The sequence below is a fragment of the Chiloscyllium plagiosum genome, chromosome 19 (genome assembly GCF_004010195.1).
Source record: "Chiloscyllium plagiosum isolate BGI_BamShark_2017 chromosome 19, ASM401019v2, whole genome shotgun sequence".
NCBI classification, from domain to species: Eukaryota; Metazoa; Chordata; class Chondrichthyes; order Orectolobiformes; family Hemiscylliidae; genus Chiloscyllium; species Chiloscyllium plagiosum.
The window spans coordinates 44917407-44942151 of NC_057728.1; the positions used below are offsets into that span (position 1 = coordinate 44917407).

Sequence of the window (24745 nt, forward strand, 5' to 3'; positions counted from 1 at the left end):
AGCTGTGATGTTCTTATTATTGCAGGGTTCATTTACTTAGTACCAGAGTTCACCTGTGACCTATGCAGATACTCCTTAGCAATGACAAAACCTTAATTTCACATTTCCTATTGCTCCTCAGTGGTGTAACCGCCAATGTCTTGAGCAGAGATAGGGGCAGTATGATCAGATCCCTAATCTGACCATTTCATTGCTCTTGGTTAAGTGTCTTTTGGGTTTTGGAGCCCATGTGGGCCCTGACAATGACCATTCCACCTGCAACAGTGCAAAGGAGAATTAGCCTTTTCGGCACAAGGCATGATGTAAGGAATTGACTATCTCTAGGATGGTATTAAAGTTGCATCAAGACTTTAGGCTGGTCATTTCTGTTGCTCTGAATAAAGAAATTTAACAAAACCTGAAATGTTAAAGTTTTGAGGACAAATTGAGACAAGGCCTGTATTTTCTTGATTCTGGAAGGTTAGTGTCTGATCCTGTTGAGGTGGTTAAATTATGTAATAAGGTAGATCATGTTACATCTTACTGATGTACCACACTGCAATATGAGCCACATATTCCCAAAGTCATCACAAAAGTTAGAGAATTTCTCAATATACCTGACTTTCACAGCTTGATTGACAGAAGGCTAAAGTGATTACTGAGATTGACGGTCTGTTATAAATCAATGGACTCTAGACACAGGCAAACAATGATATTCCAGTATTTGATTGATTACTGGATGAGTTATTTTAATTATATTACTGAATAAGAACATTTGAATGAAGCACAGATACTTTTCTTGCTACAGGATCTCTTCCCATAAAAAACTTCCAACTCCTTTGTCATTCTAATCCGTGACACAACATTTCCTGCTCTCTAACAGTTACAAGATTGTATTAAATATGGCATCTGGATGAATAGAACATATTATGTTGATAACAATCATGAGTTTTGTGGATTTTTACAACTTAAAAAGGATCGTATGGAAAAATTTAATATTGAATGACGTACACAAGTTGGTTAGGTCTAAAGGATGTTTCTAATTATTCAAACAAATGTATAGTTCCAACTTTTATGGTTAGAGAGCTCATAATCATTGAGTTTTTTTTATTCAGTTACAAAGATCCTGTTATTAAATATGTGTCTTAATTGTGGTTTTCACAGCCATGCTGATATAACCCAAGAACAGATTATTTGCTACTGGATGAAAGTATGGTTAGGAAATGGTTAGCAGTATGCACATAATTTCTGGAGCCAACTGGTCTTGTCTCCACAGTAAGAGACATGCAGCATTTCCGCTCTCCGGTGTCCACTTTGTACAAAGTAAATAACAGAGGCATTGACCTTTGAGAATTGGAGTTCTCAGGAATTAAAGTTTAATCTTCTGGGCATTGCTGCATGAACAGATGGAGAAAATAAAAATCATTAATAATGTGCATATTCTGCTTTAAATATTCTTTCCTCACTTTCATTTATTTACTATAAAGACTGTAAAAATACTTGACCAACAGTCAAGAATCATCAATCAGCTAACATAGTGTTTTTTTGTTTCCAATTCATGAACAAAGGTGAACACCCTAGAACAGCCATACTGAATGCTGAACATTGTGCAATGTGCGAAGATCCTCCACATCAGCAGTTGTCCCTCAACCCACGGTGGACATTTGCAAGGTTTCTGCTGTGGGTCTAAATAAGTCAATTCTGGGCATGTGGAGCAGGACATCTCGTGAAACTGTGAAGTCTGAGAGTGAAAGATTTACTCCCTTTTCCATCCTTCCCTGCTGGCACTTTATCACACCATTACAGCTTTTGGGCTCAAAGCATGTTGACGGACAAATTGTTGTCGTTTTGAACAATTGGTAGCAAGCGCTTCCAATTCATTCTTATCAATGCTGTTGCAATTCAAAGAGAATTTTAGAGTACCTTTGGAGTGTTTACTTTGTCCTGCCCTGAAATGCTGGCCATATGAAAGTTGGAAAAAACAGGACCTGGTGGTTGACACACCTTTCAAACATCCAAATACAGTGAGCAGGCCGTCATAGTTGGTCTTGTCGCACCTTTTTTTTTAAGGCTAGGTGATCTGGCTCCAAGAATGATATCAGCATTTGTTCAACTGTCCTCCTATAAAATCCAAAGAATCTGGTAGATGCATTAGTGGCAGAATTTCTATTGCATTGATATATATCTCTGATGCACAGTCCAGTCTCCCTGCAATACAGGGGCAATGCTAGAGCATTTCATTCTGATGCCATTTTCCATTATTCAGACCAATTTCTCACATGCATTCTCCCCTTATTGGCTTGGATGAGCCAGAAGACAAAGGCAGGAACCACCATCAGTATCTTGTTCACAGGCCATTGTCAGGAATGATGGAACATTCTGCACCATACAATGCACAACCACATTTCCACACTGGAAGAGAATAAAATAATATACAATAAATAATATAATAACATTTAATAGTAAGACAATAAAATAGTATTGTTTTAAGCAGTTTTATCATCTGCTTTATGTAATCTGGGATAAGGCAAAGCCACCACAGAGTTATGAGACCACAGAGCAGCTCTCTCATTAAAGTGAGGAAATAACTGATGGTGGTTTAACCTAAGGATCATCATGTGTCAGGCAAGGAGAAAGCCTTTTATAGTAACATCAGCCAGTATAGGAATTGAACCTAGCCAGCTAGTATCTCCCTGCATTGCAAACCTGCCATCCAGCCAAATGAGCTAAACCATAATCACTTTATGAGCTGTTCTCCGGCAAATAGAACGGTGTTCGGAAGCAGGATTATCCCAGGTTAACCCTGCTTCCTAGAACCATTCTATTTGATGAAGAAGAACTATTTGCAAAGTAAGAGGTTACAAATGTAACCTCACATGACCTCAACCTGTCTCAAAGTGCTTTCAGTCAATGAACCACTTACTTGTGTCAAGTATAATTATTGTTGCAGGGGAAACAATAGTAGATTTGGCATTACGAGGCCCCATAAACAGCAACATGATAAACAGTTAAACTGTTTTCGTGATGTTGGTGGAGGAATAAATTTTGGCCAGAACACCAGGGAGAACTTTCCTGCTATTCATTTAAATAATGCTGTATAATACTTGACATTCGCCTGAGAAAGCATCAAATGGACAATCAGCCCACAGATCACAACCTAGAGGAGGTTATGAATGGATGCTCACAAGCACATGGTGCAGAAAGTCTGCTGACTGTCACAGGTTAGCTGCTAATGGCGTCTATATTTTATTTTTAGTGCCATTATAAGGGTACATAGTGCTCAGTATTACTCCAGTACACAACATAGCAAGAAGTACATTCACAAAATGTGAGAATAGGCTTTCTCCCACCGAACTCTTTGTGTCTTTCTCTGGGTGACATGTAAAAATTAGTCAAATTCATGAAGCAGTGAACAAGATATTTTCCGAGAACAATTTAATGTGGAAAAGGATATGGAAGATATAGACTGTAGGGAAATAGATCGTGACAAATATGTCCAGATTACAGAGGAGGAAGTGTTGGATGTCTTGAAATGGGTAAAGGTGGATAAATCCCAGGACCTGATCAGGTGTACCCTAGAACTCTGCGGGAAGCTAGAGCAGTGATTGCTGGGCCTCTTGCTGAGATATTTGTATCATTGATAGTCACAGGTGAGGTGCCGTAAGACTGGAGGTTGGAAAATGTGGTGCCACTGTTTAAGAAGGGTGGTAAGGACAAGCCAGGGAACTATAGACCAATGAGCCTGACCTCGGTGGTGGGCAAATTATTGGAGGGAATCCTAAGGGACAGGATGTACATGTATTTGGAAAGGCAAGGACTGATTGGGGATAGTCAACATGGCTTTGTGCGTGAGAAATCATATCTTACAAACTCGATTGATTTTTTTGAAGAAGTAACAAAGAGGATTGATGAGGGCAGAGCAGTAAATGTGATCTATATGGACTTCAGTAAGGCTTTCGACAAGGTTCCCCATGGGAGACTGATTAGCAAGGTTAGATCTCATGGAATACAGGGAGAACTAGCCATTTGGTTACAGAACTGGCTCAAAGGTAGAAGACAGAGGGTGGTGGTGGAGGGTTGTTTTCCAGACTGGAGACCTGTGACCAGTGGTGTGCCACAAGGATCGGTGCTGGGTCCTCTACTTTTTGTCATTTACATAAATGATTTGGATGCAAGCATAAGAGTTACAGTTAGTAAGTTTGCAGATGAGGGTTGGGATATCTGGTCGGCATGGACAGGTTGGACCGAAGGTCTGTTTCCATGCTGTACATCTCTATGACTCTAATACAGGTTTTTTTTTCAAATAGAGCTTCCCAAGGGGTCATCTTGAACTGTGTATCAAATATATAATTCGTACTCAAATGCGAAATAGTAAGTTCGTAAGGGCAGATATTATATATATATATATATAAATAATGTATGTGTCCATCTACTGAACACATATGCAATGTGGCAGTCAGTTTGTTAAGTTCATTTAGGCAGTGGTGAGATGTATCAGCTATTGTAACACATGAGAAGTAAAATTCTAAAAAGCTCTTTCCTTAACTGTTGCCCTTTATTAAAATCAAAATTAACCAGGAAAGCTGTTTCACCGTACCATTCAATCACTTATATTGTTTCTCATGCAGTGAAAAATCTTTACCACCCCAGCTCATTTAATGCAAAGTGGAATACCTCAGCACCATAAATGTGAAATATTGTTATGTCTATACATACTCTTTGATGCTGCACACTTCTTAGCTTTTAAACAGTGAAGCAACTGATTTGCATTCAGCTATAAAACACAAAAGCAAGAAAATAGTGTTGATTTTCCGCAAAATACTTACACAACTGCAATTTGACGTACATGTGAGGATTTTTTGATCATTGATTTCTGTGGGTAGTAATATTCTTATAAAGAAATCACTGGCTACATATTTGTGATTCTGTGACAAGTCAAATGTTAAGCAGAAGTTGCATTTATATAGCATCTCTAATATAGTAAGCAATCCCAAGTCATTTCAGGAGAATGTCAAAGTAAGAATATTTTAGGATAAGTAACCATAAGCTTGGTGGAAAGATAGAGAATCAGAGTTATTTAGGGAAGGATTCCATAACTTAGGGTCTAGATGGCTGAAGCTATGGCATTCAATGAAGAGTGATGGAAATCAGAAATAAGCAAAAAGCTCAAACTGTGAAGGCATGCATATATCTCAGGATTGTAGAACTTCAGATGATTATAGAGATAGAGAAACCTGAAAAGAAGCTTTTCGGATGCTGCCTGAATTGCTGTGTTCTTCCAGCACCACCGATCCAGAATCTGGTTTCCAGCATCTGCAGTCATTGTTTTTACACCATAGGGAAACCTGAGGCTATGGTGGAATTTGAATACAAGAATGAGCAGTTGAGAATTATAAAATCAAGGCATTGCCTAACTAGAAGGAAATATAGATCAATTACAGCTGGGATGGTGGAAAAGTGCAATGTTGAGATTAAAGCATCAGCCTTATTATTTGTCATTTAGGCCTCCACATTTTAGGAACAATATTCAATTATTGGAAAAGTTACAGTATAGATTCACTCATGATCTGAGATAAACATTTTCAACTAAGAGTGTCTTTATTTCTCTCCACTTGTAATAATTTGTTGATAGGCATGTTCATGGTTCTGTTGCATTATCAGAATATAAATCATGATAGGTTATTACTGGGATGATAACAAGTCAGAATAGCACTGATTTTGTCAGGACAAAGATTAAAGGGAGGATAAAGGGTGGATAAAAGGAGAATCCAATGAAAATGTGGAATCTTGCACTGCACAGTTAAAGCAGGCTTCAAGAGTTCTTTTTTCAGATTAGATTCCCTACAGCATGGAAATAGGCCCTTCGGCCCAACAAGTCCACACTGACCCTCCGAAGAAACCCACTCAGGCCCATTCCCTACATTTACCCCTGACTAAGGCACCTATCACTATGGGCAATTTAGCAAGCCAATTCACCTGACCTGCACATCTTTGGATTGTGGGAGGAAACCCACACAGACACAGGAGAATGTGCAAACTCCACACAGTCATCTGAGACAGGAATCAAACCCAGGTCCCTGGCCCTGTGCGGCAGTAGTGCTAATCATTGAGCCACCATGCCACGCCTAAAACATAAAATGTTTAAAGATACCTTAGAACAATACATTGTTTCAAAAAGAGGAACTTTCAAGATGATGCAGTAGATGCAGTACTTTGAGATTCAATTAAACCTCATGTGAAGGGAAGCAGTAATGTGGATGTGATGATGGATTGCTTGTTTCTGTGGTCTCTAGGCTAGGGTTAGGGTTTGGGTCACAAGAAACTCTCATAATTTTAGGAAAAAGAAAGATTAAGGACTTTCAGAATGGGATTTCCCAATCAATTCCTCAATTGTGAAACCCTTGGAAAATAGAATTTACGCCATTTCCCACAAATGTTCCCAGTTCTTTCAGCAATGTGGGAATTGACGCCTGAGCTTTAGTTTGTCTCAGAGGCATCCTTAAGTGTTTCATGGATGGTGAATCATGTCACAACATTTCATAGACAGCAATGGGCATTCATAGTGTTGACATTTGGGAATGAATGGTGGCCATGACACTAGGAAAACTATATATTTTTCTATTAAATTTGCTGCAAACGCAAGGGAGAGTTTTTGCTTCTGGTGCATTGTTGAAAGGGTTACAAATTGCAGCCAAGATGTTGCGGTTTTGGAAAAATATGTTCTCAAAACACTTTGCAGATCTGTCAAGAACCAGTGGCAGTTGGGCAACATCTTAAACCACATCTGATTTTTTTTAAAAATGTTGCTTTTCTTCATATGTTCAGCAATGACAACTAGGTTTAATTGATTAATGCAGCTGAAAATAGGTTTATCGTACATAAAAGGTCTTTTAAGTCACATTGCCAATCTACCACCTATGAGTAACCTGATTAGAAATTACTAAAAATGACTTTAAATATATTTAAAACTATTTCCTAGCTACATTGTCAGTTTAGTGAATGAAAAAATCAACAGCTTTTAAAAGTTTCACTCTGCTGCTCCTGTGCACAAATGCCTCAAAATAAACATAAACTCTCAGTGGTGATTAGTTAGCTAAGAGACAAAGTTTGTACTCAAAAATTCTTTCAGAACAATATTTTTAAAAATAGCACCATAAATCGCAGAGATACAACATGCACAAAGCATAATTTGTTCTTGAAATTATGTAATTTATTTGCATTGGTGATTCTGCTATTTTGGCAAACTACAGACCAAAGCAGCAGGGTGGTTCTCATTAGGCATCCCCCTTCCCAATGTCCAGGTCCCAAGGTCAGTTACAGAGTGCCTTTGGTCAAGGTAACACCCCTAGTATCCAAGGTGGTGCAGACCTCAAAGAATGACTTGCTATGCACACTGCATGACGAGCAGCCCATGTACAGTTGAGTAAATTTCAGCAGTGGCAGGATGAAGCCTTTAATTAGGCCCCAGTTGGCCACTTGATAGCAATTGATAATAGCATAGTCAACCATGAGCCTTCCCACCAGAACTTAATAAGGTGGCAGTGCAGCTCATCCACCTTACCAAAAATAGTCCCTCCTGTCTCCAAATTTGTCACTAGTTACAACAGAAGATCCTGTCCACCTTTACTGACTCATCCCACATAACCACTATGATTTGAGCGTGCAAATCAAGAGCACAGTTAAATGGCATTTTTGTGGATTGTAATATTTAAAGTTATACATGTCTTTGAAAGAAGCTTCAATTCAAATTGAATTAAATGAAGCACCAATGGATTATTAATTAAAATCTAATTAGTTTGTGTACAGGATGATTATTTCCTGGTTTTGCAAATAAGTCTGGTGATGTCACTGCAGAAAACAATGTAATTTGTGGAGCTATTAAGTGTTGCAGTTCTTAGCTGATGGTCCAGATTGGTCATATATTTAGTAGCTCTGAACAGTAAACACATGAGTGGGATGTGGATGTTGCTATCTGCATCAGCTTTTATTGCCAATCCTTAATTGTTTAGAGGGCAGTTAAGAGCCAATGACTTTGCTATGAGCCTGGAGTTACATGTAGATCAGACCAATTGAGGATGGCTGATTTCCTTCCCTGAATGACGTTAATACACAAATGCACACAAAGATATATAAAAATGGTTTCATTAAACTTGCTATCAATGGTCATATTGCACGATTTACTGACCAGGAGTCAAAATATTCAGCTTAATCAGTGGTCTTATTTTCCATGCTAAAACTCCATCATTTTCAATCCAGTTGTTTTGTTATGAACATCCTTTTTTCCCTGAGAATAAAACCTGGAAATATAGGGATGCTCTTTAAAGGAGAAAGCAAGATGATAGTGGAAATTTGGAGTTAGAATACAAGTGATAATCTTAGCACTTGATTCCCTCCCATGTTTCAATGTTATTGTTAGGAGCACAATGTTGTGTTAATAGCTTACTGAATGGGGGAACCTCATGAGGACATCCACTTAGTAGCACCTAGCACGCACCCAGTGGAGGTCTTAGTAGGCAGGGTGCATGTAATTTTTATTTTATCAGTCACCAGGAGAGCTATAGCACACCAATCAACTCTACACTAACTCTTGGGCCACTGTTGTCACCATATGCACAATCCCGCCCATACGCAAAAGCCTCTCAATTGCCCCAACAATACTGATTACCAAATCAAAGTTGTCTGTTCCTCATCACTCCAAGACCAGTGGGCTGCCCAACAGAATGTAATGAGGTCCAACTGTTGGCTTACACTTCCTCCTTCTGCAGCTCCCAGGAAGGTAGCCTATGAATTTATTGCTTCAGTCAGGGAGAGGAGAAAGAAAATGGACCTTTATTTCTTTCTCATATGTATAATTTCAATGATCTGCTCACAGAACAAAATCTAGCAAATGAACTTAATGCAGTGGAAAACTCCAACCCACCCACCCTTCCTTCATTGCCCTCTTCCTTCCCTCCAGCTTTCTCATAAACAGGACCCTTGCCATCTATGAAACCATTGTGAATGATTGATTGGCAACTTGGCCTTGATGAAAACCTAGATGAGGTGTGATGACAGCTTACCCACTAATGAAACCTCCCAGTCTGCCTATAGTTTCCAACCACTTGCCCCAAACAGAGTGACTCCTCTCACCAAAAGCACACCTTGGTCTGGTTCCTTTCCCTCTCCTCCAACCTTCACCCTTGTCTCCTACAACACCCCCAATACTTGCCTTTAAAATTTCTGGCTCACAGTAACATTCCCATATTCTCACATACCTACTATCATTGCCTTCCTCCCTATTGACTTCTCAGCAAGACTGCTTTCAATCTCCATCTTGATGCACCATGGTCTTTCTCTCTCTCTTAAAATTATCAGCCTTTCTATTCTTCCTTAATCTCATTCTCCATGTAAACTCCCAATACATATTCACAGCCATGATTCAATACTGCCATCTCGTGTATTGTCATCACTCCCATTCTGTCAATCACAGCAAAGATCATCTCTGATCACTTCCTTGTTGGCCTTTCACCTAAATCATTTTTTTCTCGCCTCAATTCCTCTGTGTATCCCAGGGGAGGGTTGAGAACACCCTCCAATTCACTACAGCACTTCAAAATCCAAATTCTCTGGCCTGTGGCCTCCATGACCATATAATTTCTGCAGCAACTAATTTTCTCCACCACACCATCATCTTTGTTGTCCTAGCCCTCAATAATTATTCTCACATATAGAATAAAATCAGAAAGCGTTGGAGAAACTCAACAGGTCTGGGGAGCATCTGTGGAAAGAAATGGAACTGACACTTCTTCAGAACTGAACAGGGTTGGAAACTGATTGTTGTTTAGATGAGCAGAAAATGGAACACAGAGTCAAGATGGCCTGAACAAAAGTGAAAGGAAATGCTCATGGCAGAAAATAAGTGATATTATTGCAAAATAAGTGCGACTGATAGCTGTGCATTATCAAAAATAGACTGGCTGTGCAAACAAGACATTGGGGTAGTTGAGGGTGGGGACATAATCAAAGTGGAGGAAAAGTGTTCATGCTCTGAATTTGTTGACCTGAATGTTGAGTCCTGAAGGCTAGAACGTGCCTGGGCAGAAGATAAGGTGCAACACTGCAGCTAGCCTAAGACAGAAATGCTAAAGACAAAAAAACTGCAGATGCTGAAATCCAATATAGACAGACAGGTAGCTGGAACACAACAAGTGGGACTTCACCACCCTGCCTTGTCATCTTCATGATCTGCAGTTCCCTTAACCCCATCTCCATTCGTGAAAAAGGTTTACACCCGAAATGTCGACTTCTCTACCTCCTGATGCTGCCTGGCTTACTGTGTTTTTCTAGGACATAAATGTTCAAATGGAAAATGTTCCTCTCTTACTCTGTGGTGGTTAGGTGGTGATGTTCAACAAAAATTGGTAATTCTTAGACTAAAACTTACAGAATAATTTAACAAGGCCAGATGAGGTCATCTTTTGGACAGGGACTACTTGACATATAGTTATTCTGGTAATAAATTATGCATGTCAGCAACGCATGATTTTAAGATAGCGGATTTCTATTCATTGTAATTGATGACATTAGGTGAATCAATAGTTATGTTTTTTAAAATGGTAAAATTCAATAAATGATCTTTTAAAGAAATAAACATTTTGATATGGATTGTGATAGGATTATGTTGTGTTAGGATAAAAGAATGAATGCCAGAAACAGTAGGAATGAAATTGGTAGCCCGGGAAACATATAATACTCTAAACTTTACATTTTTATTTATTCATGTATTTCAAAGATTAATTGTAATTATTAGATATGTTGGCACACAGGTAGTTCTTCTGTAATGCGATGGTTGCATTCTTGTGCAGAAAAATCACATTCTCGAAACAATGCCGGAAGTGTTGGCAATGTAATTCATTACAGCCAACACACATTTAAAAGTTTGTGCTTTAGAAGCAGTGTTCCCTGTTCGCCAATCACATTACAATGAATTTGTGTTAATGCGTTATAGCAGAACGACATGTACAGTGTTTTATGTTAAAAGCTAATCTAAAAGCTGTGGACACAAAGTTCAACCAAAAAATTAAATTTTCAGGCATAAAATAGTTGCAAGGAATGTACTTAAATTGAAATATAACAAACGTTTAAATAAATTATGTAAACATAAGTTCAAAATCAGAGAAATGAATCATATCGTTCCATTCTTGATTAATTATGCACAAACCCAAGACTAATTAAATTATAGGAAAGAATATGACAACTAAAGGGACACGTCATAGAGTCATAGAGATGTACAACATGGAAGCAGACCCTTCGGTCTAACTCGTCCATTCCGACCAGATATCCCAAACCAATCTAGTCCCACCTGCCAGCAACCAGGGCATATCCCTCCAAACACTTCCTATTCATATACCCATCCAAATGCCTCCTAAATGTTGCAATTGTACCAGCCTCCACCACTTCGTCTAGCAGCTCATTCCATACACGTACCATCTTCTGTGTGAAAAAGTTGCCTCGTAGGTCTCTTTTATATCTTTCCCCTCTCACCCTAAACCTATGCCCTCTAGTTCTGGACTTCCCGACCCCAGGGAAAAGACTTTGCCTATTTATCCTATCCATGCTCCTCATGATTTTGTAAACCTCTATAACGTCACCCCTCAGCCTCCGACACTCCAGGGAAAACAGCCCCAGCCTGTTCAGCCTCTCCCCATAGCTCAAATCCTCCAAACCTGGCAACATTCTTGTAAATATTTTCTGAACCCTTTCAAGTTTCACAACAACTTTCCGATAGGAAGGAGACCAGAATTGCACGCAATATTCCAACAGTGGCCGAACCAAAGTCCTGTATAGCTGCAACATGACCTCCCAGCTCCTGTAATCAATACTCTGACCAATAAAGGAAAGCATACCAAATGCCTTCTTCACTATCCTATCTACCTGCGACTCCACTTTCAAGGAGCTATGAACCTGCACTCCAAGGTCTCTTTGTTCAACAACACTCCCTAGGACCTTACCATTAAGTGTATAAGATTTGCTTTCCCAAAATGCAGCACCTCGTATTTACCTGAATTAAATTCCATCTGCCATTTCTCAACTCATTGGCCCATCTGATCAAGATCCAGTTGTAATCTGAGGTAACCCTCTTTGCTATCCACTACACCTCCAATTTTAGTGTTATCTGCAAACTTACTAACTGTACCTCTTATGCTCGCATCCAAATCATTTATGTAAATGACAAAAAGTAGAGGACCCAGCACCGATTCTTGTGGCACTCCACTGGTCTCCAGTCTGAAAAACAACCCTCCACCACCACCCTCTGTCTTCTACCTTTGAGCCAGTTCTGTATCCAAATGGCTAGTTCTCCCTGTATTCCATGAGATCTAACCTTGCTAATCAGTCTGCCATGGGGAACCTTATTGAACACCTTACTGAAGTCCATATAGATTACATCTACCGCTCTGCCCTCCTCAATCCTCTTTGTTACTTCTTCAAAAAACTCAATTAAGTTTGTGAGACATGATTTCCCATGCACAAAGCCATGTTGACTATCCCTAATCAGTCCTTGCCTTTCCAAGTACATGTACATCCTGTCCCTCAGGATTCCCTCCAACAACTTGCCCACCACCGACGTCAGGCTCACTGGTCTATAGTTCCCTGGCTTGTCCTTACTGGCCTTCTTAAACACTGGCACAACGTTTGCAAACCTCCAGTCTTCCGGCATCTCACCTGTGACTATTGATGATACATATATCTCAGCAAGAGGCCCAGCAATCACATCTCTAGCTTCCCACAGAGTTTTAGTGTACACCTGATCAGGTCCTGGGATTTATCCACCTTTAGCCGTTTCAAGACATCCAGCACTTCCTCCTCTGTAATCTGGACATTTTGCAAGATGTCAATATCTATTTCTCTACAGTCCATATCTTCCATATTCTTTTCCACAGTAAATACTGATGCAAAATACTCATTTTTTATCTCTTCCATTTTCTGCAGCTCCACACAAAGGCCGCTTTGCTGATCTTTGAGGGGCCCTATTCTCTCCCTATTTATCCTTTTGTCCTTAATGTATTTGTGAAAGCTCTTTGGATTCTCCTTAATTCTCTTTACCAAAGCTATCTCATGTACCTTTTTGTCCTCCTGATTTCTCTCTTAAGTATACTCCTACTTCCTTTATACTCTTCTCAGGATTCACTCGATCTATCCTGTCTATACCTTACATATGCTTCCTTCTTTTTCTTAACCAAACCCTCAATTTCTTTAGTCATCCAGCATTTCCTATACCTACCAGCCTTTTCTTTCACCCTAATAGGAATATACTTTCTCTAGATTCTCGTTATCTCACTTCTAAAGGCTTCCCATTTTCCAGTCGTCCCTTACCTGTGAACATCTGCCCCCAACCAGCCTTTGGAAGTTCTTGCCTAATACCGTCAAAATTGGCCTTTCTCCAATTTAGAACATCCATAGAAATTGAGCTGCAGTGAGCCTGTTGTGATTGGAACACGCAACCTTCTGATCTGGAATCAGACACGCTACTGTTGCGCCACAAGCCTACACGTGGCCCCAATAATATGTCGAGCAGCAGAGGATTGAACTTTCCCTAGGATTTAAAAGTCTTATTTCTGAATATACCATTAGCCAGCATGGATGAAACATTAGCCTGGATGAAGAATACTTGTTCAAAAGAAAGAAGGGAGCTGGTTGATCTATAAAAAGTCATGGAAGTCTGTTGGACAAGATAAGAATATTTATGTCTCTTTTTGGGTTATCTTAAAATTAATTTAATTTAGTGTTGGATTAAGACAGTGCACTAATTTTAATTAAATATACATGTTCAATGAAAATTGGAAGGTTTAATTGTATGAATGTGTGATTCTTATACATTTTGAATTAACTAATTCAGCATAATAACTGCAAAATTCTATATGACACCTATATTTCTCTGAAAAGGAATTATTTGAATTTACTATCTGAATAGTCTTAACTCTGTGAGAAAAATTTCATTTCAAACCTAAGAATGAAAAGAATATCTGATCAATTAGATTCATTCCCATTGGGTACTCATCCAAAAGAATTTCTAATACTACCCAATCGCCAAACTCCCTTTCCCCTCTAAAGCTCTACAATGTACTAATATCTCCATCCAAGCTTATTTCAAGGTCTTTACATTTGACTCCCCTTTTTTCAGGTTTCTGTGACTGACAAAAGTAAAAGCTCTTTGTCCTCCTGACTTGTCTGCAATGGTTGGCATGGTGGATCACACAATCCTAGGTGCCACGTAGAAGGTTATTGGGGATTCGCAGTTTGGGATAATTTGTTAGCATTAACAACTAGTTAACACATAGAGACGAGAGAAGTTGGGATAAATGAGTCTTTATCAGGTTGAAAACACGGAACTAGTGGGGAGCCTCAAGGATCAGTCTTTAGGTGTCAATTAGTTACACTCTATATTAATGACTGTAAGGAATGGGCAGCATGTAATATATTTACATCTGTTGACAATAGAAAAGTAGGTAGGAGAGCATGTTGTGATGAGGACATAATGAATCTGCAAGAGGACCCTAGATAGGTTGAGTAAGTGGACAAACACTTGTTTGGTGGAGTTTAATGTAGGAAAGTGTGAGGTCATGCATTTTGGTCTAAAGAATCAAAAGACAAACTATTATTTAAATGGAGAGAGAGAGACTCCAAAAGCGTGCAGCACAATCGGTATGGCTGTTCTTGTGAATGAAATGCAGAAAGTTAGCATGTGGGGTCAGCAAATAATCAATCAGGCAAATGCCATTTTGACCTTATTGCTTGAGGGTTGGAGCTTAAAGGTCGAGATGTCTCATTCCAATTGTATAAGGTGTTGGTCAGGCCATACCTGAAGTAATGCATGTAGTTTTGCTCCCCATGTTTAAGAAAAGATTACTGGAATTGGAGGCAGTTTAAAAGAGATTCACTAAATTGATGGCGGAATTGTAAGATGAATCAAGAATGACTAAATAGGTTATACCTTTATTTATTAAAGTTTAGAAGAATAAGGGGTGACCTTATTGAAACATATAAGAAAGATTCTGAGGGGTGTGACAGGCTAGATGTTGAGAAGATGTTTCTGATCATGCAAGAATCTTAAATTAGAAAACTTAGTTACAGATTACAAAAAAGTTTTCTCCTCCCAGATGGTAATGAACATCAGGAATTCTTTAACCTCAGAGAGTTGTGGAGGCGAGATCAGTGAACGTACTTAAAGAGAAAGTAGATAGATTTAGACTATGATGAGCTGATAGGAAAGAGGAATTGATGCTGAGGGGAGATTGGCTGTGACCTTATTGAGTGGCAGGGCAGGTTTAAAAGCCCCAATTACCTACCCTTGCTTTTAAGTCTAATGCTCATGCGTACTTATGGACACAAAAGTAGCAATGGTGGGGGGGCACAGTAAGCAAGGGAAATAGGCACGAGAGAAGCAGCAGCCCAGACTCTGATCTCCCAGCCCTTGGAATGGCACTTTCTCTGGCAGTATAGTGACTGGAGAGGGAAGAGCAACAAGATGTCAGTAATAGTGATAGGGTGAACACAGTGAAGGAGCAGTGATGTGAGCAGGCCATGAGTGAGGACATCCTATGGCCTGTCGCAGCCCTGATAGAAGGGCCATAGCTGCACATGCACAGGAGGTGTTCTATCCAAATTGTTTTTAGCTCCATTTTGAGTTGCTCTTAGCTTTCAGTTTCCAGTTCTGTTTTCACTCATTAGATTTGCTGACTCAGCCACTCAAATGTTTCAGCAAATTGCATTATTTTTGATCTTGTTCTGTTCATACTTAGATTGTGCTAGGAAGAGTAGAATCAACAGTCTAGATTCTGTGGTCAGCCGAGAAGGGACTGCAACAGGAAAGAAAACTGTCCACAAAGATCTAATGATTTGAATGTGTCCCAGTGCATCATTAATTTCATTTTGGCTCCAGCCACAGAGACTCTTAGACATCGATGAACAATGACACAGTTAAGCTGGCTGAGCTACCAATCAGAATAAAGGTTTCTTCCAAATAAACGATCAGGAAATAAAAAGCAATTATTATTAAACCTTTTGAAAAAATTTACAGACGGCTAAACAAATATTGAGACATGCTCATCAAATTAATACGAAACTGAAATAAATAAGTACACTTTAAAAGGGCAATAAATTATTTTTAATATCCCTAATTTTTATTATAATTTGAAATGAACGGTATTCCAGTTCTAAATTTAAGTTTTAGGGACCAGCGAGTTTTATCTGTGGAACTTGTGATTTTGTATACTGTTAAGAACTCTGTGACTCCTTAATCAACAAGATTTATTCTTTTCAATAGATTTTACTTAACTATATAATACGAAGTTGCAGTTCATATCAAATCATTGAATCTGTGTAACTTGCATTTGCAAAGACTGCAATATCATATCCAAAGGAACAACCAACAGAATCATTGGCTGCAACTTCCAATTTCCAATTTCCATGTTCATCTAGACATCTGCACACCACATACATAGTTCTCACTTTTACATAGCCATGATGAAGAATGCTGACAGTTGTTATTTTCATTGCAACTGCAAACTCTGCGCCATTTATGTCACTCAAGTCCATTGTTACAAGTTTAGTTGCAACATTTTGCTGCAAGATAGTGAATTTTGCTTACAGATAAAATTGTACAATCTTTAAATTGTACAATCTTCCTTTAATAAAAATGTACAAACCTTGGCTTTTGTTATTGTTCCACAACCTTCTGTTTGTAATGAAACTTGATATAGCATCTTCTTAAATCATGGCCATCTGACTGAGTTGCACATATCAGCAGTGCCTCAGGATATGATACATCCGAACATGTACAGATCAGAGGTTGTTGGTATTTCTGGGGTCTCATTTATTATTGTGTTTTTATTAAGTAGGTAATAAAAAGTTCAGGGAGATAACTGGTTAGTGTTTCCTTCCGAAAGAGCTGGAACATAAGAAGGTGTACTATTGTCCTTTATGAGGCCGGAATTCGCTTGAGGCTGTTAACAAGATTGAACCTTTTCTCTTCCACCCATCAGATATTGCAGTATAAAAGAAGATTGCTCTGAGACTTTGAGACCTTTCCAACAAAATATCTTCTAACTATCTTGATTCATTTCCAAGCACGTTTAAATTTAAAACTTTAAATTTGTAACAGCAATCAGAAATTGGCAAGTGTCCAACTGTTTGGTCAGACTTGGAAGAATTCAATATGTGTTCAGATTTATCAGGACAATCTGGATTAATGAGTAAACTGTGAAAAGAGCATATCTGCAAATATAAATTAAGGCCATTTGCTTCTTTTAAACTCTTTGTGTTCTAAAAAAGATTTTGAGCCAATCCATATGGCTTTGTGTGTGCACATCATTTTAGTAACTATTCCTAATGTTGTGTCTCTCTGGGGAAATCAAGGGATGTCTCACAGTTTAGAGAAGAAATAGTTTAAAATTAGAGGTTGTTTTTGGTTGTTCTCTGTGGATTTTCAGTCATAAAAAAGTCACTACTATAATTATTCTAAATGTATGTTTGCCACTCCCTGTTGAGTATCAATAAATTGCAATCATTAAGTATTCTGTCAAATATAGCACTCAACATTTTCAGAGCTTTACTCGAGACACTTAATGTAAAGATGCAGATTAGCGTACCTGATAGGCCTATCTATCATTTTCACATTTTTGCTGGTTGGAAAAGTCATCTACTTTCCTGTACTGCAATTTTGAAAGATAGTTATTTCTGTTCACAGTTGTTCCTGTTCATGTCTACAACATCACTCTATTTACAATCAGCATGAAGGAAACTTCCCTCAGTTCTGAAGCTCCATTTAATGGTAAAGAGAGCAGGTATAATGAGGAGTCACCGAGAGGTCAAATTCAATGTTTTTTAAAATTGCAGAAGACACATTTATATAGCACTTTTCACAGCCTGAGAATGCAACAATGCACCTTCAAGTCAATGAAGTACTTTTGAAGTGTGGTCGCTGTATTGAATCAGCTGTCTGTAATAAATCTTAATTAATTTTGAATTTCAGTGAGGAAAGATTGTCAAGCTAATATGTTATATGTAACTTGCAGCCGTTTAGCCTGCAGAATGGTAAAACAAATATGCTTTCTGCTCCCACCATTAGAAGTATGATGAACACGCAATCTCATTTATAATGTTTCAGTATAAATGCAGAAATCTTTCACCAACCTGTTTCTCTCACCACAGATGATGGCTGAAAAGCTCAGCATTTCCAGCAGGCTCTGTTTTCATTTCAGATTTTCATCATCAGCAGTATTTTGTTTACACATTAGTGTTATGCTGTAATCATTTTTACCTTTTGATGCATATTGTGATTTAACCAGGTAAATCAAAGTAGAATATATATGTTTAATGGTAGAGTCCTGAGGAGTGTTGCCAAATAAAGGGACTGCAGGTTCATAGTTCCTTGAAAATTGAGTCACAGTTGTATAGGGTAGTGAAGAAGGCATTTGATAGTCAGTGCATAGAATAAAGGAGTTGGGATATCTTGTGGCTGTACAGGATATTGGTTAAACCACCTTTGGAATATTGCATTCAATTCTGGTCTCCCTGCTGGAAGAAGGATGTTGTTAAATTTGGAAAATTCAAGCTCAGAAAAAGTTTACAAGGATGTTGCTCGGGTTAGAGGGTTTAAGCTATCGGAAGTGGCTGAAAAGGCTGGAGTTATTTTCCCTGGAGTGTCAGAGGCTCAGGTTTATAAAATTGTGATGGGTAAGGATAGGGTGAATAGCTAAGGTCTTTTTTCCCAGTGTAGGAGAATCCAAAGCTAGAGGACATAGTTTAAGGTGAGAGGGGAAAGACTTAAAAGGGACCTAAGGAGCAACATTTCCATGCAGAGGATAGGACATGTATGGAATGAGCTGCCTGAGGGTGTAGTGGAGGCTGCTACAATTACAATATTTAAAAGGCATCTGGATGGATACATGAATACGAAGGGTTTAGAGGGATATGTGACAAATGGAACTAGATTTATTTAGGATATCTGGTCAGAGTGGACGAGTTGCATCAAAGGTTATGTTTCTGTGCTGTACATCTCTGTGACTCTCTGACTGTACAGTTACCTTGGGAGCAATATTAGAGACTGAATTGGTTGAAGCTGAAGAAGAGAGTCAGTACTGGCAGATGTAGCTTTGGTTGTTTTATGACACACATATGTCGGGTCACAGCAAAAACTACCACTTATGACGCTGACTTTTACAACCACCAGACTGCTAAAAGATTTAAAGGCACCACAATGTCTGCCTTAAAAAAAAGTCATTTGAGTAAAATTGCCAGTTTTGGTTGGAGTCCCTTCAGCTCCATAGGCAACAGAACTGAGGAGACCTGCCAAAGGCAAATGTGGAATTATTATCGTGAACTCCAGAGAAGCAAGGGTGCTCTCATTGGTACCTTTTCATTCCTCTTCCCCAACCAGGGGTCACCTGCACCCCATCAACCAGCAATCTCATGGCTGTCATCACACCCCACTGTATTGACAGTCACTGAACCTCCAGTGGGGTTACCCCACTACCAAGCTACTGAATTTCCATGAGGCTGGGCTTGAAAATCTTGAAAACCTCTCTGATTGCCAGACCAAGCAGACAGCTTGTACACTTCTCCAATCAGCCACCTGACAAAATCAAATCAGGGGCTTGTGCTTCAAGGTTACTCTGCTTCAGTATTGAATAATGGAGAAACTGAGCCTATGAATTTTTTTTATGGATCATTTGCTTTGCCAAAAAAAAAAGAACCCTTGCAAAATTGAAAGGTATTTATTTGTGGTCGACCACACGAGAGAAAGGAGTATTTAGGCAGCTCAAGCCTGTATTGTAAGCACAACTGGGGTGGGCCATATTAATGCACTTAAGGAATGTCAGTACTAATTAGGAGGTCCCACTGATTATGATCCTATAAGTTGTACATATTTTGCAAAGGTGGATGACAGCCAAAGTGCCTGACATTGAGATAACTCAGATAAAACTTCATGTTTCCAAGGGTGATCAGCATATAATGTTTTAATCACATAGCAGCCATTAAGACAAAGATCTATATTATTTTCCACATAATCACTGTGGAGACAGGAATCTGATGCATAGTTGGGTGTTGGGCAGTTCATTTCTTGATGATGGATTGTATAAAACTTTTAATTTGTGTGACATGGGATGTATCAGATGTCTGGAGATTTTCCAAGGAGAGGAACTCATCACTCGCCCAGAAACAACACAGAATGCTTTTTTTGTTGTTCAGTTGCAGAATATGAGCCTGTACCTGTATCCAAAATATCCACTCACTGAGGCAAGGGATGCTACGCAAATCAGCCAAAAGATGGCAAATTATCAAAAAAATTAAGAATAACGTCAGAAAATCAATCACCACACATTACATGAAAAGTCAGTATTGATAGTCTGTGGAACATTTTCTTTCTTGCTAAAGAGCTTGTATAATCCCCATATGCATATGAAAAGTCTGCTTTTATCTTGCCACACACATATCCAACATGGAAAACTCTAAAAGGGAATAAATTTGAATTGGTGGTCTTAGGCAGATTGGATGCATATGATTCCCCATCAAAGCTGGACATGTAGTTATTTATTGTTTCAGGCAAGCTGGCTTGCAAATTATCCCATTATCCTAGCAGAAATATTTGTTAAAGATGTAACCCATGAACTTGGACTCTTCAATGACATTAACGACAAGAAAACTGGAATTTAGTAAATCGTGTACACTATCTTCCTGGGTACTTGCGACACAGCACTGCATTCTGGGAAGGGCATTAGGGTAACGTACCATCTGTGAGGTGTCAGCATCACCGGGTATTGGATTGTGACCTCAAACATACCTTCAGCTGCAAAGCAGCCCACTTGATTAGTACCACATCCCACAAATATCCATTCCCTCCACCACTGACAGTGCACAATGCAGCTACTAGCTACAAAATGTACTGCAGAAATTCACCAAGGTTCCTTTGACAGCACATTTCAAACTCACAACTGCTTCCATCTTGAAGGACAAGGGCAGCATATACATGGGAACACCACCAACTGTAAGTGCACCTCCAAACCAATCACCATCTGACTTTGAAATATGTTGCAATTCCTTCACTGTCATCAAGTCAAAATAGAGTCATAGAGTTGTACAGTCATACAGCATGGAAACAGATCCTTCAGTCTAACCAGTCCATGCCAAACATAATCCCAAACTAAACTAGTTCTACCTGCCTGGTCCTAGTCCATATCCCTCCAAACCTTTCCTATTCATGTGCTTATCCAAATCTCTTTTAAAGATTGTAATTGTACCCACATCTTTCACTTTCTCAGGAAGTTCATTCCACCCTCGGTGTAAAAAATTTGCTTCTCATGACTTTTTAAAATCTCTCTCCTCTCACCTTAAAAATGTGCCCCCTTGTCTTGAGATCCCCATCCTAGAGAAAAGACATCTGCTATTAACTCTGTCTATACCTCTCTGTCAGGTTGCCTCTCAATCTCCTACGCTCCAGTGAAAAAAGTCTCAGCCTATCCAGCCTTTCTTTTTAAGTCAAGCCTTTCATACCCAACACCATCTAGGTAAATCTCTTCTGAACCCTCTCCAGCTTAAAAACATCCTTCCCATAACAGAAACCAGAACTGGGCATAGTATTCCAGAAGAGGTCTTACCAACATCCTGCACAGCCTCAACATGATGGAATTCTCTCCCTAACAGCATTGTGGGTCTACCTACAACAAATGGACCACAAGTCATTCAAGAAGGCAGCTCACTACCACCTTTAATGGTAGTGCCATATTTACAATAAACCTCAATGCAAATGGACGATTCCAGGCAGTAGCAGTTGACCTTGTGAATATCTTCCAACATCAATGCACCTGGGAGCTGATGGATGCCCTTAATGTGAAGAGATGTGGTTTTCTTATGTTGTTTTTATGCAGAGAAAAACTGAAAAAGAAAGTATTATTAGAGCAGGCAACAGATTTGTACTCGAGGAGACGACTCTTTGATAGCATTTCATCAACTCCAGTAATATGCTGGAGGACAGATGTTTTGACTGCTGTGAAAGCCTGGAAGTTCCATTGGACACTGAGGTCTGTAACACATTCATGGTTCTCTCTTTGACTACATTAATCCCGCAGCCCGTGCTTTACCAAACTTGATTGGTTAAATGGTGGGGTGAACTCAGAACAATGTAAACAGACATCGAACCCTAACACTGCAGAAAGGTTGTGATTGCAGAGAGATTTTAAAATTCTTGCAAGTATTCTGTGGCACATTTAGAAATTAATACTATCTCTGCATTGCTCTGATATATGCAAGATATGCAACAATCAGCTGAGTTTGAGCTTCCATTGCAACACTCTGATATCCAATGATTTTTGGCTGCACCATAACTGAAACTGAAATATTAGCCACCAGATTCTACCTCCCAACTGGGTTCAGAGATGATGTCATGGAGTTGCTCACCATTTCCATGGTAAAAATAATGCTTCACAGGGTGTCTCTACCACACTGGACCTGGACTCCTCCATCTTTCTTGATAATGATGGGAAACGATGTGCAGACTTGCCAAACCACCAGGCATCTCTGCATGCTTCAATATCAGCATTCCCAGTAGCTTGCCTGTGCTGGATTCACATCTGGGCCTTTGATTTTGGATTAAAATGAAAGGGATCATGGTGACCTGTTGCGCAGTCTCCCTAACAACAGGCCTGGGTGACGTGGCTGCTAAAGTTGAAATGGAGGCCCAACTTGTTTTGCTGGAAATACAATGCAAAGTGTTCAGATAATGGCAGTAGCATTTAAGTTTATTGTGGCTTGACTGCCAGTCTCCAAAGTCTCTTTTAGATAGCTCGGGAAAAGGAATTGATTCTAAATATAAGTACTCTATTCATTAGGCAGAGATTATCCGGGATAAATCAGTGATTCTAATATTTTCTTACAGCAGAAATCTGAATCAAAATTATAACAGGATAATCAGGACTGGAAATTATAGCCTCAGGGTCTCACAAATTGAATTTATTTCATTTTTAACTTATACATTTAGGCACACTGAACTTGGTTCAGTATAATATATATGAAATAAAATACTCAATGATCAACAAGAGGCTAAAGCTATGAGAAGCAGTGGCTCATGTTAATAGTGAGTCTCAATGCCATCTGAATTTTAAGTATTAGATTCATGACATCCTCTTTGTTGATATGTCTCCTGATGATTGTTACTCCTCCCTTGTTAGCAAGCAACAAACACAAGCTAGTAGTTATCCAGTATTGAACCCAGGTGCTTGGCACCGTGAGGCAGCAGTACTAACCACTAAGGGCAGCATGGTGGCTCAGTGATTAGCACTGCTACTTCATAGTACCAGGGACCCGAGTTTGATTCCACCTTTGGGAAACTGGCTGTGCGGATGTTGTACATTCTCCCCATGTCTGTGTGGGTTTCCTCTGGGTGCTCCAGCTTCCTCCCATGATCCAAAGATGTGCAAGTTAGGTGGAATCAGCCATGCTAAGTTGCCCATAGTGCCCAGCGATATGCAGGCCAGATGGATTAAACAGGGGAAATGTGAGGTTACTGGGATGTGGCAGGTCTGGGTGGGCTACTCTTTGGAGGATTGGTGTGGACTCGGTGGGCCAAATGGCATGGTTCCACAGTGTGGAGATTCTATTTCAGATGCAGTGTTTTTAGATGTCCAATTGATGCTGTTCCAAATGCTTACTTTTAGCTCAGTTCATTACTTTATTCTTAAATGCATGTCTACAGCCTGAATAATTTGTGGAAATCTTTTCAATTATTAATAGTTTTTTGGGGAGCCTCAACTAAGCCATTGGAATTCTACTGTCAGAGCATTGTAAAGTAAATCTTTACCATGATTAAAAGGATTTAGTGTTTCTTCAGCAGAGGCCGTGATTATCAGCACTGCAGTAATCATATGCATTATGACTGCCTCTCTTTGGTCTGTTTGAGAGCTTTTATTCCACAAATAACTGATTTTTGCAGGTTCCTCATTTAAACCTTTATAAAGCCAGATTCTGCCTCATCTCATTTGGGTCAAGGATGTCACCGATCGGCTGCAAAGCATTCTGAAAGGGTAGGGTGAACAGCCAGTTGTTGTGCATATCGGCATCAATGATATAAGTAAAAAATGAGATGAAGTCCTGAAAGCAGAATTCAGGGAGCTAGGAGAGAAGTCAAAGAGGAGGACCTCAAAGGTAGCGATCTCAGGATTGCTACTAGTGCCATGTGCTAGCCAGGATAGAAATGAAAAATAGGCAGGATGATCACGTGGTTTGAGGGATAGTGTAGGAGGGAGGGGTTCAGATTTGCAGGACATTGGGATCGGTTCTGAAAAAATTGGGACTATTACAAATTGGATGGTCTGCACCTGAACCAGACTGGAACTAATGTCCTTGGGGGAGTTTTTGCTACTGCTGTTGGGGAGGTTTTAAATTAATGTGGCAGGGGGCTGGGAACCAGAAGAGAAAACAAGTCAACAGCAAGGTGGAAACTGAAGACTGTAAGAATCATGAAGATAATATTAATAAGGGGAAGAATAGGCAGAGAGCAGATGAATGCAAAAGAACTGGTGGCCTGAAGTGCATATACTTTAATGCAAGGAGTATAGTGGGTAAGGCAGATGAACTTAGGGCTTGGATTGGTGCCAAGGAGTATGACGTTATTACAATCACAGAGACTTAGTTGAAGGAAGGGCATGATTGGCAACTAAATGCTCCAGGATATAGATGCTTCAGACAGGACAGGGAGGGAAGTAAAAGAGGGGGAGGAGTTGCATTGCTGGTC

General features: G+C 39.4%; 1 long non-coding RNA gene across 2 annotated transcripts in view; it reads right to left on the bottom strand.

The window, feature by feature from the left end:
• Positions 1–2326: 2326 nt before the first annotated feature.
• LOC122559739 overlaps positions 2327–24745 on the bottom strand; it is a 75935-nt gene continuing 53516 nt past the window's right edge. The window contains exon 5 of one of the 2 annotated variants that reach the window (XR_006314530.1): positions 2327–2391. This is a non-coding gene — a long non-coding RNA (uncharacterized LOC122559739). Of the gene's footprint in view, positions 2392–21782; positions 21892–24745 lie in introns of those variants that run through there. The other variant, XR_006314531.1, reaches the window with a different exon arrangement.